The sequence below is a fragment of the Schistocerca americana genome, chromosome 4, assembly GCF_021461395.2.
Source record: "Schistocerca americana isolate TAMUIC-IGC-003095 chromosome 4, iqSchAmer2.1, whole genome shotgun sequence".
NCBI lineage: Eukaryota > Metazoa > Arthropoda > Insecta > Orthoptera > Acrididae > Schistocerca > Schistocerca americana.
The window spans coordinates 138,532,905-138,548,908 of NC_060122.1; the positions used below are offsets into that span (position 1 = coordinate 138,532,905).

At 42.2% G+C, this 16,004-nt stretch overlaps 1 protein-coding gene across 2 annotated transcripts in view; it reads left to right on the plus strand.

The window, feature by feature from the left end:
• LOC124613054 (L-asparaginase-like) overlaps window positions 1–16,004 on the plus strand; it is a 339,172-nt gene that overhangs the window by 92,523 nt on the left and 230,645 nt on the right. The window lies entirely within an intron of this gene.

Genomic DNA, 16,004 nt, shown 5'->3' on the forward strand with positions numbered 1-16,004 from the left:
TTTGCTGTTGCGCAATGGAAAACTGTATTCACTGTGTAATATATACCATAATGCCTCATTAAAGTAAGCATCGCAGAGAGAGGAAATACTGTATAATTGATTTAAAATCGGTGTGCATCTGGAGTGGGTCATAGATACTATGGGTGTTACCAAGTGGGGAGGGCGTTAGATACTGTAGGTGCTTGCTAGTGGAGGCGGGGGGGGGGGGGGGGGTGTGTCCAGATACTGCGATTGTTAGCTTATGGTTCATACTTGTAAGTTATAACCCATAATATGTTGCAGTTTATGTGGTTATCAGAAGAAACGGGCCTGCCCAGTAACTAACATCTCCCCCAGTAGCTGACACACCTAGTAGCCATCAACCATTGCAGATACACATATTTTAATAAGTTTTGCAGTATTTACTTTCTTGGTGATATAATGCTTACTTTATGAGCAAAGAATATTAGAATATAAATTAAAGAGGGAATACAGTTTATCAGTGTATAGCTGTGGGGGATGACAACGATTTGTACTGTCCTAGTGGTCTGATAGTCTGATCATATTGCTATGTTAAATGCAATTCGAGACGTATGGTGAATTGCTTTTTGTGATGTTGTCGTTATTCATTTTGCTAATTGTTGCTGTGCAGTCAGATTTGTAATGACACTCTGGTGTAATTTACTGTTATGAGTGAGCCATGTACATTTTAGTATATTTATCAATTTAGGTTCATAAATATTTAATTTGTTGAGTGTGATAAGAATATCGAACTCCAGGTTTTAGAGATCTGAGAGTAAAATTGCTAATTCTTGATGCATTTTTAGCTGTAAGTTAGATATGTGTAGTGCTTATGTGCACCGAAGTTTTATGTATTGAAGTGAATGTAATTTATGGTATAAAGACCGATCTAAAGGTGTCTACTAACCTATTATATAGTCCTTTAAATAGCGTTAATAAGTGAAACTTAATATTTTAATAAGTAATTTGGGTGCAGGAAGATTTGATTTAAAAATCTATAGAGCTTGTAAAGTGTGCAGAATCTTACATATTTCGAGAGATAATACAGTTTTATTCTTTTACTCGAATTGTTGTAGAAGTCTGTATCCATACACCTTCATAATATGGATAAGCTCTCTCTCTCTCTCTCTCTCTCTCTCTCTCTCTCTCTCTCTCTGTGTGTGTGTGTGTGTGTGTGTGTGTGTGTGTGTGTGTGTGTGTGTGTGTGTGTTTGTGTGTGTGTGTGTGTGTGTTGGGGGGGGGGGGAGGAAAATAATATTGCGATATTTGGTGTAAGCACTGCACTTTTTTGTGTTGCTGACGCATTTTTGCAGAGGTTTTAGACTTGGAAAAAACACTGTGACACTTGATAAGCAAAGATAGATGTGGGAAATAGTTTGAGGGTTTCTTGTGTCGTAAACAAAACCCGGTACTCACATCGATTTATGAATATTGTCACATATGATGACATGTTGACAGTAGTTGATTATGTTTGGCGTTTTTTATGTTTTCCAGGATGGTATTTCAAGTAAAACTCATCCTTGACAACTACATATGACTATTTCGTTGCCGGCCGGGGTGGCCGAGCGGTTCTAGGCGCTACAGTATGGAACCGCGCTACCGCTACGGTCGCAGGTTCGAATCCTGCCTCGGGCATGGATGTGTGTGATGTCCTTAGGTTGGTTAGGTTTAAGTAATTCTAAGTTCTAGGGGACTGATGACCTTAGAAGTTAAGTCCCATAGTGCTCAGAGGCTTTGAACCATTTACTATTTCGTTAAAGCTCGCGTCACATAAGACGGCGCTTCCGCGTATTGGGGCGGAGCAGCGAAGGGTAGAGAACTGCGCATGAGCGGCAGCAGAGCGGCCAAACAAAATCCACGCTGCCGAAGTGCATTGCTGCCAACAGTGAGGCTCATTTTCCTACGGTGCATCATACACACATAAAAAAAAGTTTTGCATCACCCCAGTTCCAGAACTCCTGAAGACAGACGTTGACTGTGGATATTGTATCACAGACACAGTCCCTTTGACTGTTCAGAGATGTCACTATACCTGACCAAAAATGTAAACAACCATGCATGAGCAGCGCCTATTAGACAGAGGGGTCCCACAGCTGATCAGTTCCAGTCATTCCATCAGGAAGGAGGTACATAGCTCATGTTGTCTGTAGTTCAGCCATGCCCAGACGGTCAATACCGTGGTTCGATTGCGTCCACATTGTTACTTTGTGCCAGGACGGGCTCCCAACAAGGGAAGTGTCCAGGTGTGTCAGAGTGAACCAAAGCGATGTTGTTCGGTCATGTAGGAGATACAGAGAGACAGAAACTGTTGATGACATGCTTCGCTCAGGCCGCCTGAGGGCTAGTATAATAGTGGATGACCGCTACCTACGGATTATGGCTCGGAGTAACCCTGTCAGCAACGCCACCATGTTGAATAACGCTTTTTGCGCAGCCACAGGACGTTGTGCTACGACTCAAACTGTGCACAATAGGCTCAAAGATGCGTAACTTAATTCCCAACGTCCTTGACGATGTCCATCTTTGCAACCAAGACACCATGCAGTGCAGTACAGATGGGCCCAACAATATGCCGAATGGACTGCTCTGGATTGGCATCACGTTCTCTTCACCGATGAGTGTCACATATACCTTCAACCAGACAATCATCAGAGACGTGTTTGGAGGCAACCCAGCCAGGCTGAGCGCCTTAGACACACTGTCCAGCGAGTGCAGCAAGGTGGAGGTTCCCTGCTGTTTTGGGACTGCTTTATGTGGGGCCGATGTACGCCGCTGGTGGTCATGGAAGGCGCCATAACGGCTGTACTATACGTGAATGCCATCCTCCGACCGATAGTGCAGCCATATTGGCGGCATATTGGCGAGGCATTCGTCTTCGTGGACGACAATTCGCGCCCCCGTCGTGCACATCTTGTGAATGACTTCCTTCAGGATAACGACTTCGCTCGACTAGAGTGGCCAGCATGTTCTCCAGACATGAACCCTATCGAACATGCCTGGGATAGATTGAAAAGGGCTATTTATGGACGACGTGACCCACCAACCATTCTGGAGGGATCGACGCTGAATCACCGTTGAGCGGTGGGAGAATTTGGACGAACAGTGCCTTGGTGAACTTGTGGATAGTATGCCACGACGAATACAGGCATGCATCAGTACAAGAGGACGCGCTACTGGGTATTAGAGGTACCGTTGTGTACAGCAATCTGGACCACCACCTCTGAAGGTCTCCGCTGTATGGTGGTACAACATGTAATGTGTGGTTTTCATGAGCAATAAAAAGGGCGGAAATGATGTTTATGTTGATCTCTCTTCCAATTTTCTGTACAGATTCCGGAACTCTCGGAATCGAGGTGATGCAAAACTTTTTCTGATGAGTGTAGTATACGGTCTAATCTATGAGGGTAATAGTAAATATTAAAACCAATTTCAGTCAGTCGTCACGAGAGAAATATTAATTCATGTCTTGACAACGTTGCGTCCACTGCTCCACAGATTTACTCTGCGTGACAAGGGGAGGCGAGAATAGCTGACACAGATTTGTGAAGAAGTAAAATTTTTATCAAAATGACACTTGCCTAACGACAAGATCATTGAAACAGCTTGCAATGATTATCATTTATTGCAATTTGAACTGTATTGTAGGTAAAAATTTAATACACAACAAAATTAGCTTCAAACACAAACCTAAATAATTATATTTCCTTCACAACTGCTTCTACTCAATAGAATTTTTAAAAATTTGTGTAAGGTGTGTGTGTTGATGTGTTTGTTTATAGTTAAGCGTAATCACTGCGCATAAAAAGAATTAGTGGTAGAAAAGACTATCGTAAAAATGGTCAGTAAGTTGTCATATTTTTCGCAGTTAACGGGAATTTTGAGTGTAAACTAACTCGTTCGACGTTACAGTGAGAAAGCACATATATAATCCATTGAACAAGCCAACAATTAAACATAATCTGCGAATAACTCCAGGGAATGATGACCGATAACATCCAAAACCACCGGCATCTGACAAGTGTTACTGTTATGTTAGGGCCTTATCCAGTTAATGCCTTGAAAATGACGTGGGGAAATACCAGACTTTTGACGAATTTATCCAGCAGCATTCTCGCGTGTTCTTAGAGCAAGCAACACGGTGGGAGAAGCTTAACTTATCCTTGGGAAATATATTGAATATTATAGTCTGCATAATTCACGGGGTAAAAGTCATAATCAAAAAGGCTAGGAAGTTCTCATTATTATGTGTGCAACCGATATGTTGACAAACACATTCTTTAAACCACGAGTCTTTAAAGCTAAGAAGTATTATTACTTTGTTTCAAAGTCTACATCATAATACCACCGTCACTTCTATTTGAATCTGTTTCCGAACAATCTGATTGTAAATTAACGATGATAGGTTCAAGGTTTATATCCATCATCACTTCCCTGTCAAGTTATTCTTTCTGAAGCTTTTCAGCATGTCGCACAGACTGTGCCCACGCTACAGGTTGGGTGTTGTCTATTGCCTCATGCACAAGCGATTCAGTGAATGTTATCTTGAATGTTTTTTTTTTCTTTTTTCCCCTACATAGCCTTATCCTTTGGCCAAATTCATTCCATAGGGCTACACTGACAGTGACACATGGGTAAATGGGAAACTGTGTGACCCCATTAACGTTCAAGGAAGTCGAGTTTGTACGTTCTGTCACGTGACTTGTATAAATTAACGAGCTGCAGGAGATCGGTAAGAGTCTGGTTTATACGGTGCTTAATATTTTAATTTTAAGCCGCGGAAAAATATTTGCTTTTCTGATGTTTGTACTTGATGTTTTCTCTGTGACAGTTGAATTGTAATTGGCAACGAGCGACTTCCAAGAAAGCTATGACAAGAATTGTAAATCACGTCACTAAAATGGTGGGGTTCAATTTCGAATGGTAATCACTGCTGTTTTTCTTACACGTAAATACATGTTTACTCTCAGAAATAAAACAAGAAGAGGAGTCAGCATGCAGAATAATTATCCGAGAACCTGTTCCTATGAAAACTTAATCGCCACTACCATCACTCATTTTCCAGCAGATCTTCCTGGAATGATTCTAATTGTCCCATGTTTCATACACTGTTGACATAACTCCTTCGCTTGTATCGTGAATCTTTATATGGGAAGTAGTTCGTGCTACACCTATGTCACTTCTTTGAACTAAAAACTCTTGTTAACATATTAGGAACCAACGTCTGCTAAAATTCTTTACATTGACGAAGGGCTTACTATTGAAGCTAATTTTCTCCTGCATAACTGTAACACGTTTGTGGTGTCGGGCATTCATCATCCTCATGGAGCACTTAAAAACATCGTTGTTAAAACCATCCATTTGTGTTACGGGTTTATTGTGATTTCGGTGCTTCCCAGGCGACACGAAACCAACTTTTTCTACAGCTCTGACACTTCCGTTTACAATTCTCTTTACAGTTCTCTTGCCGACACCACATGGTTCTGGAGTCGGTTTTGTGTCTTCAGATGTCAACAGTAAGAGACCAGCTTTCAAATTCACGTTTGAAAACGTTATAAATACGGTAAATAATCCCCCTCGATACTTGTGAAGCACCGATTTCACATTTATTGCCGTCACCAGGCTTTTTTATTTTTATTTTTTTAATCGCACTTACACATTTATAGATACACACTCATACTTATACTGCTACAAGAAAAAAAGAATACCAAAAAAACTGACAGTTGAATGAATGGCTCAAATGGCTCTGAGCACTATGGGACTTAACATCTACGGTCATCAGTCCCCTAGAACTTAGAACTACTTACACCTAACTAATCTAAGGACATGACACAACACCCAGTCATCACGAGGCAGAGAACATCCCTGACCCCGCCGGGAATCGAATCCGGGAACCCGGGCGCGGGAAGCGAGAACGCTACCGCACGACCACGAGCTGCGGACAGTTGAATGAATCATTTGGCTATCGCGAAGTACAGCAACAGTGCAGCATGTAGGGGCGAGGTTCTCACTATCTAGCTGTAACTCGCTGCTAGCCACTCGGAAAGAGAATGAATATTATTGGCTGCCAGTGGCTAGTGGAGGGGGATGCGCAGAATAGCTGTTAATTGGGTCGCCTTCCAACATGTCGCAGACAGTAGTTATACTGTCAAGCTAACATTGGTCATTAACTGTTTATGGGTCGCATGTTTCACCCTCGTTCCCATGCTCTATAGCAAATCATGCATGGCTTCCAATGAAACTTACCGATGCGACCGCTGAGCCAGCCCCTGAGAAAATTTTTGAAGTCACTAATGAGAACATATTTGATATTTTCTTTATTTTATTCTATGTAGATGCTACAAGTATGTGACGTATTTTTTGATCAATGAATCAGGTCATTCAGTTGCTTTTGAATGCAGTCCAGATGGGCTACATTGTAATTTGATCTTATTTTAATGATGGCGCGCGCGCGCGCGCGCGCGCGTGTGTGTGTGTGTGTGTGTGTGTCCGTGTGAGTGCTTTCTCTCTTCTGAAATCTAGGATGCAGTTCTTATTAATTTCAGAATTCTCATGAATTTTCAGCAGTGATTGTCTGTGACTCCACTTAATTGCAGATTTAACATCACCGAGCACAACAGAGAATGCTATGGTTTTAGCAATACTACGTGTCTGGGATTTATTTGGTTTTCACACCGATGATTAGAAATTATGCTGATTTAGTTTTCTTTGCGTGTGGTGGCAACCTCTCCACTATCCTACAGTCAAGATGAATCTAAACCATTACAGAACAGTAGTGAAATAGTATCACTGCTGTTGCATATGATTTTGTCCATACAGCCCTTTTCGATCTGCAGAAAGGGGACGGTCTAACACCTTGAAGTGAAGTGCGGATTCCAGTACAACGTAAGCATACCGGGAGTCTACGCCTCTCTCATCCGTCCCCAACTTCCTCATTTTTTAATTTAGTCGTATGGCTAGGCGCCCCCGTCGGCAGACCGTTCGCCGGGTGCTGGTCTTTCAATTTGACGCCACTTTGGCGACTTGCAGTCGATGCGGATGATAGGATGATGACAGCACAACACCCAGTTCCTGAGCGGAGAAAATTCCCAGAATCGAACCCGGGCCCAGAGGATTGACAATCCGTCACGCTGACCATTCAGCTACCAGGCGCTGACTTGCTCAAGAACGCCCAGTCTCATTATTGCGCAACGTAATCGCAATAGCAGTTTACCATTTGTCTGTGGATAAAGAAAACGCGTGATGGCTTGCAAAGTTTACACTGTAGAGCTATTGCAGTTGTGAAAAACGCAGCCGTCTGTACTTAATCTACGAGTCCAAGTGCATCAACGAAAACAGAAAATCCCATTTTGAGCGCTAGGAGAGAGGGAAAAAGCGTGAAATTTCAAGCTTCAAATTAATTTGCAACCTTTCTATCTCATATATAGTGTTCCGCAGCGCCACATGCAGCCCTAAAGCTACGTATGCAGCAGTCCAGTTGGTCTGGCAACACAATAATGTGACAGACTGAAGGCACAAGGACTGACTAGGTTCAATTCTTTGGTGTAAAAAGTCGATTCTTCTGGCCAATACGAGAATAGTTTTGCAAAAATCCTCACGTTCATCTAGTCTGTTGTAGGTCCTAGGCTACACTTTACGTAACCAATCCAAAAATATAGTTTTCATAACACATTTCGTTCATACTTGCTTTATAAATAAAACTGCCTTTTCCTGCTGCTACTTAATTTATTCACCCCAAACGCGTTTCGCCTTATCTTGTTCTATAGTATCATCACTGGGATCTATAAGGATACAGTTTTGTTAGTTTTAGATTATGAAACAGTTCACGTCGATCTGCGTTTCCTCACATCTGGACTGGAGGTCGCACTACTACTTTTATTACTTCCATATAAGCACGACTTTGCGTTCTGACCTTCTTCACACTGTTCACCATGTTTCTAAATCTTTCCTGTGGTGTGCTATGTTCTTTTGCCACTCGAGTATAACTATTTCGCCGGACACTGCTTTTCACAAGACCTTCTGTTCTAAGACTAAGAGAAAATGACCACAAACCAACCACTAGAGAAGATCACATGAAAATAATTAGCATCAACAATAAAAAACACCTCCTAACCCTGTAAGAAAATTACCACATACAGAAAACCAAAGCAGAAAGAAAAACCTTGTTGAGTGACCAAGTACACGTGCCAAGCAATTCATTATTTACACTAATAGATAAAATAATAGAATAACGCTCCCAAAGAGGTTTAACATAATAATATTGTCCAATGTAATAATATGTAATAATAATACCACCCAACATTTTACACTCACTTATCCAGAAACCCCTCCACAGAATATTGAAACGGAAAGTCAAATCAGCTGTCACCAAAGTTTTCGAGCACTCGCTTACAGCTAGTACAACATACAATTCAAACCACCAACCTAAAAAGAAGACAAAAAAGCACTCTTCGTCTCTCTCTCTCTCTCTCTCTCTCTCTCTCTCTCTCTCTCTCTCACACACACACACACACACACACACACACACACACACACACACACAGTATAAACATTATGAATAAGAGTTAATCTTGAACTTATACTTCGAACTTTTTTGGGTTGGCAACAATTAGGTAAACATGCCAAAGAGGAGGAAGCACGTAATTGAGTCACAATATTTACGTTGTGAAAAGCAGTTATATTCGGGTGGCAAAAGAACATAGTACTCCACAGGAAAGAATGAGAAACATGGCGAACAGTATGAAGGAGGACAGATCGCAAAGTTGTGCTTTTTAAGGCAGTAATAAAAGTGGTAGTGCGACCTCCACACCAGATGTGAGGAAACGCAGATCATCAAATTGTAATTACTTTTTTACAACAAAAAAAATTGCGCCTTGACCTGTTTCATAATCTAAAACTAACAAAAATGTATCCTTATACATCCCACTGATGATACCATACAACAAGATAAGGCCAAACGCATATGGGATAAATAAATTAAGTAGCAGCAGGAAATGGCAGTTTTATATAAAAAACAAGTATCTATATGCTTGCTGCGGGGGATGGCCACGCAAACAATCTTGACATTTCGCTCAGTTTGTTTTGGCAGTCAACATAAAAAAGTAGAAAGCATGGGCGTGATGAAAAAAAATTCATTAATGTAATGAGATGTGTTTTGTATGCAAAGGAAGCGTTGTAGACAACATGGAATCTTATAAGAATTTTTTCAAAATTTACAGCCTGTTATTCCACTTCGAGGAATATTAATGTTGGTTTTTTTCTTTTGCAGTATTTCCTCAGTCTTTCTGTTTCTCCTGTTTCAGTTTTTTAATTTTCATTTCATACCACATTTTGGGGTGTAAATAATTTTTGTTCATAATTTCTATACTTATTTCATTACTCCAACACAAATGTACTCTGCATGTTGGGTTGAATATACTTATCGTTTGGACATAAAATTAATCTCCCTTAAAAGTACTAATAAGATAACTATGTCGCTTGGGATACAATGAGTTTCGTGTACTTCTTGTCAAATTTATTCCTGGGGCAGGACATGTTTTCAGACCTCCTCGAAACAGTTATATAAAAAATGGCAAATTCAGAATTTTGACCTCTCTTCGAATAATTTCTGAGGGCGCCCATGACTGCACTCCATTACGACGTTTTCCTTTTTCGACGTTCATCTTTTAACCTCCTTTGAACACACTATCCATTCCATTCAAGCGACCTTCCAATTCTTGTTTCGTCTCTGGCAGAGTTACAGTGTCGTTGGTAAAGTTTATTTCTTCAACCCGTACATTAATTCTGTTCCAAATTTCTCCATGGTTCCTAACTGCCTACACAATATACTAACGGAATAACATTGGGCGGAAACTACTCCATTCTCAACTTTTCAACTTCTGCTTTCTTAGACTCTTAATACAGCAGTCTGGCGTCTGTGCAAGCTGTAGACCACCTTATGCTCTCTGCATTTTATCCCTCCTACATTCAGAAATACGAAGACTACACCCCAGACAAAACTGTGAAAAACTTTAACTATGGAAATGATTTAAATGTAGTCTCTCTCACGGAAATTTTTTATCACTGGCGTGTATTTAATGGATGCGAGGTAAGCAGTTCTTACCCAGCATAGACTGAAAACAATGTCAAAATTGATGGAACATTGGAGTTTAAAATCATTCCTCACATGGGTCGACAAACGCAACACAATACGGTATTTTTGGATCAAGCTGTCGATTATTCTTGATTCTCAGCATAATTTGTAATCGTATTGACTGTGAGTTACGATTCAGTCAAGGACTGACCTCTGGACGAAATGTAGTATTGGCCGCCGGAGTTACTTACTACCCCCAGCCACTAGGTCCTGCAGTGAATGGCTGTGGGCCTTGATGTGAGGTTATAACAACTCCAAACTGTAATTTATTTTATGATGCTATGAAAAATGTACTCGTGGTTAAGCAAATTACTAGTTCGATATGTGGTATACAGCTTCATTTTATTTCAGCACCATAGATAGCCTTCAAAGTTTATTATAAACATCGCATAGATATGTTGCTGTTGGCAAGATGGTAAGAACCGAGCCCGCTGCGTATCGCATAGCTGAGCGGTGAAATATAGAAATCCAAGCGAGGCTGCGCCAGAGTGAATGAGGGGCTCTGGTGCACAACTTCACCAGATTCAGGTTCCAAGAGGAGAGACACATTGTACAACTGGATAGACCTACAAATTCGTGATACATCATAACTAGAAATCTTCAATATTCAACAGCAGTGTGTGGCTGTTAGGATGCCCTAACATGCAAAATCTGAATAAATGCAATTTCGCTGAACTCGTACTTTTCTCCGTGAATGACAAAAGCTAAATCATCATTTAGTGAATTATTCTATGTTTACAGGAGTGTCAAATCTAATATACACTCCTGGAAATTGAAATAAGAACACCGTGAATTCATTGTCCCAGGAAGGGGAAACTTTATTGACACATTCCTAGGGTCAGATACATCACATGATCACACTGACAGAACCACAGGCACATAGACACAGGCTCTGTATTCTCCCATGGAGACGATCGTAGAGATGCTGGATGTAGTCCTGTGGAACGGCTTGCCATGCCATTTCCACCTGGCGCCTCAGTTGGACCAGCGTTCGTGCTGGACGTGCAGACCGCGTGAGACGACGCTTCATCCAGTCCCAAACATGCTCAATGGGGGACAGATCCGGAGATCTTGCTGGCCAGGGTAGTTGACTTACACCTTCTAGAGCACGTTGGGTGGCACGGGATACACGCGGACGTGCATTGTCCTGTTGGAACAGCAAGTTCCCTTGCCGGTCTAGGAATGGTAGAACGATGGGTTCGATGACGGTTTGGACGTACCGTGCACTATTCAGTGTCCCCTCGACGATCACCAGTGGTGTACGGCCAGTGTAGGAGATCGCTCCTCACACCATGATGCCGGGTATTGGCCCTGTGTGCCTCGGTCGTATGCAGTCCTGATTGTGGCGCTCACCTGCACGGCGCCAAACACGCATACGACCATCATTGGCACCAAGGCAGAAGCGACTCTCATCGCTGAAGACGACACGTCTCCATTCGTCCCTCCATTCACGCCAGTCGCGACACCACTGGAGGCGGGCTGCACGATGTTGGGGCGTGAGCGGAAGACGGCCTAACGGTGTGCGGGACCGTAGCCCAGCTTCATGGAGACGGTTGCGATGGTCCTCGCCGATACCCCAGGAGCAACAGTGTCCCTAATTTGCTGGGAAGTGGCGGTGCGGTCCCCTACGGCACTGCGTAGGATCCTACGGTCTTGGCGTGCATCCGTGCGTCGCTGCTGTCCGGTCCCAGGTCGACGGCACGTGCACCTTCCGCCGACCACTGGCGACAACATCGATGTACTGTGGAGACCTCACGCCCCACGTGTTGAGCAATTCGGCGGTACGTCCACCCGGCCTCCCGCATGCCCACTATACGCCCTCGCTCAAAGTCCGTCAACTGCACATACGGTTCACGTCCACGCTGTCGCGGCATGCTACCAGTGTTAAAGACTGCGATGGAGCTCCGTATGCCACGGCAAACTGGCTGACACTGACGGCGGCGGTGCACAAATGCTGCGCAGCTAGCGCCATTCGACGGCCAACACCGCGGTTCCTGGTGTGTCCGCTGTGCCGTGCGTGTGATCATTGCTTGTACAGCCCTCTCGCAGTGTCCGGAGCAAGTATGGTGGGTCTGACACACCGGTGTCAATGTGTTCTTTTTTCCATTTCCAGGAGTGTAGTATGACTTCCTCTGTCTGAAACACTCATGAATAAAATAAGATGGAAAAAAAGATTCGAATTTCGTCTCTGTTGTTCTGAATAACGCAACTTGTGTATGCAATTTCTCACCGGTTTCTTTAGTGCTCTGCTATGTTGCAGCTGTTGGTCATGACAAGGAAAAGATTCTAATAATCTGAACATGTTCAGAGTTTAGATGGAGTTGTTGGTCGTTTGAATGGACTATCGTTTCGCTCAAAGACTGAATTCAGTGCTGTCGCAAGCCGTGTCAAAGACCAAAGAATGTTGATTTTTTTTCCTCACTTCGGTCTTGCTACTTTTTTCCAAATCAACAAAAGGAACTGTGCTCTAGCTGCGGAAATAAAGAAATGTCCCCTGAGCAATGGAGTTCTGCACCTCGTTTTGTAAATCCTTCCACTGCAGTGAATTGGCTTCACTTTTAAAGGAGATAATAGCTCCAGATAAGTGAGACGGAAATGCCTGTACTGCTGCTCGCGTATTTGAAATCACGATGCAACGTCTCAATTTAAATTCATTCTACATACTTCGGTAGATGGTTTTTCTCTTACATTTACGCCTTATTTGATACACTGGAAAGAGAGATTACGACATTGGCTAATATGTAACAAGAATTAATGAATTCGAAGAAGTGTTGGAAACCAAATGTGACGTATTTCAAATAATGTGTGTGTGCCATTCATAATTAGCATATAGATGAACCAGAAACATTCTAGAAACATTTGACAAGCTTTTGAATGATGCTCGATCTTGTACAGCAAATGAGGTGCCGATTGCGAATTCAGAATTCAGTGTTTAACTTAGAACTTCAGAATTTTGAAGAGTACTAAAGGATATTTGTATAGTAGATTACATATTCGTAAACTATGCAGTCTGCTGTTGAGTGGGCTTGTATTTCTACTTTCTATTCCTGAAGATGCAAGAAACTTCCAACAATTTTTCAGTCTCAAATTCTTTGTAATAAAGAATCCTTCAAATATCAGCAAAGAGAATACTGCGAATTCTACTGAGTGTTCTTTTTATGTCACGAACTTATGAAATTTTCAGTCGCTATTCTTCTTTGTTGCTGATTTTGCAGATGCGTTTCAATCATGTTTTTGTTTCAATGTTCGCGCCGAAATTTCCAATTTCTGCATATTGTTCACATTAGTCAATGCTGGTGTGTGGCTGTGACATATTTCTTTGATCTGTAGCAGCAGATATGAAAAGCAACAATTTTAGAGCGTGAACAATTTTTCACTAGAGAACCGTACAAAAATTAGAAAAAGGGATGCAAGTGGTAAAAGTAGTAGTAAATGTCTTCCCCTTGCTGATGACAAAATTGTTCTTGTTCACTAATGTTTGCCCATAGAAAAAGGTTAATCTAAAAAATAGAATAAAATTGGAACCGTCGATCAGATATCAATTGGAATCGGTTCTGAATTTCACTTAGTGGTCTCCTTACGTCATTAACTTATGAGCGGGTAAGCTGTAACAGTTAATAATTTGCATAGGAATAGTAACTTCATCGGTATAACATTTAACTGCTTAACTTTAGATAACAGTATCTGAGGTCGTAAATGTTTAACGCTTAACTTCATGTAGTAATAGTACCTCAAAGCCACGCAACAAGAGACAAATATCCTTTAGTACTCCTTAAGATTCTGAGTTAAACATTAAATTTCAAATCCTTAATGGCACCTAATGAACCCTTCATGATATCGAGCATCATTCATAGGCGCGTTAAATGTTTCTCCAATGTATTTTGTTCCTTACTGTTAGACGAATCACTTCACAAAACATTTGACCGTTTTTTCTGTTTCAGAAAAACAAATTTCATTGTTCACATTGCATCTATGCAAAGACTACCTGATTTAGGTTTCAGCGGCACACGAAAAAATGAATTCAGACCCATTTTGACAGCCACTTCTGCACGATACCACGCCATTTACTGGAGAATATTTTGGATTCATTGAGAGCCACCTGTTTGTAGACAGAGATAGGCGGTAATGCCTGGCGAACAAATTGATCGCATATTGAGTTGGCAACGTCTCGGGTGACGAGACGATGAACCCATTACCGTCCGCTGCTTACGGAACGTCTCGACTACAGTCTGAACAGTATTAAAACTCTCTCTGTGACGACGCTATAGTTACTTTTTGTAATTTTTCTTTTTTTTAAGCCTCATCATATGTTAAGCATACAATTTGTAGTATGCAATCGGACGTTTCGTGATACATTTCCTCGGTTCTTATTTTATGGCTGGTTCTGAGCACTATGGGACTTAACATCTGAGGCCATCAGTCCTCTAGACTTAGAACTACTTAAACCAACTAACCTAAGGACATCACAAACATCGCCGGCTGGCGTGGCCGAGCGGTTCTAGGCGCTACAGTCTGGAACCGCGCGACCCCTACGGTCGCAGGTTCGAATTCTGCCTTGGGCTTGGATGTGTGTGATGTCCTTAGGTTAGTTAGGTTTAAGTAGTTCTAAGTTCCAGGTGACTGATGACCTCAGAAGTTAAGTTCCATAGTGCTCAGAGCCATTTGAACCATTTGAACATCACACACATCCATGCTCGAGGCAGGGTTTGAACCTGCGACCGTAGCAGCAGCGCGGTTCCGGACTGAAGCGCCTAGAACCGCTCGGTCACAACGGCCGGCTCTTATTTTATGATACTCTTATTCAACAAAGGAGTAATAATCGTGTAGCGGTTCCGCATTATACAAGGCAATGCGTGTCCTTTAATCTATGGCTTCGTATTGTTTATAGTGCGGGGATATCGGAGCTTCTTGGCATGAGAAGTTCCTTCGCGCCGATGAAGGAGTAATTTGAATGTGTTGGGTCTGTAGTTGCTACCTTGCGATGCAGGTATGCGGATACGAGGGCTGTTCAAAAAGTATTCGACCATATTTTGTTGATGAAACCAGCAATGATATCGGGGCGCGCGCTTTCTCTCTGTTTTTGTCGGCATACCTAATGCATATGACATAGCCGCTGACAAGTGAACACGTCTGAGTGATAGTCGTCGAACTTCGTGTTGTGGGCAAAATGACAGAATAAGTGGAACAGCGTTACTGCATCATTATGTTTTAAACTTGGCGATTCTCAAGTTGAAACAATACGCCTGATTAGACAATTATTTGGGGACGAGGAAATGGGTACCACACAGATGGAGTGGTACAAGAGCTTCAAAGATGGCGGCTCATGAGTAAGGAGTGGAAAAGCACGTTCAGATAGGCGCTCAACATCCGCAAATGAGGTTGTTATTGATCACGTAACGACCCCGGTGATGCATAATAAACGAATCACCATCAGAGAATTACAGACGAGGTTGAAATTAATATTCGACCCGTTGGTTCCATTTTAATGAACATTTGGACCTCAGGAGGATCTCAGCAAAATTTGTGCCCAAGTTGCTAACAACTTAGCAGAAGAAACTTCATTCGGAGATCAAAGAGGGCTTACTGGATACTGTGGACAGTAATCACAACTTTCTTAATACAGTGATCATTGGCGATGAGTCTCGGGTTTATGAATACCACCCAGAAACAAAGTTCAAATGGTCACAATGGAAGCATCCATCATCACTGGGACCCAAAAATGCGAGGAAGGTCGCAAGCAATGTGAAAATAATGCTCATCGTCTTTTTTTATTCGAGTGGCGTGGTTCATCATGAGTATCCCCAAAAAAGGTACCAAAGTCAGGAAGGACTACTGCTAAGAAGTTTTGTGTCGCTTTTGTGAAGCAGAGAGACAC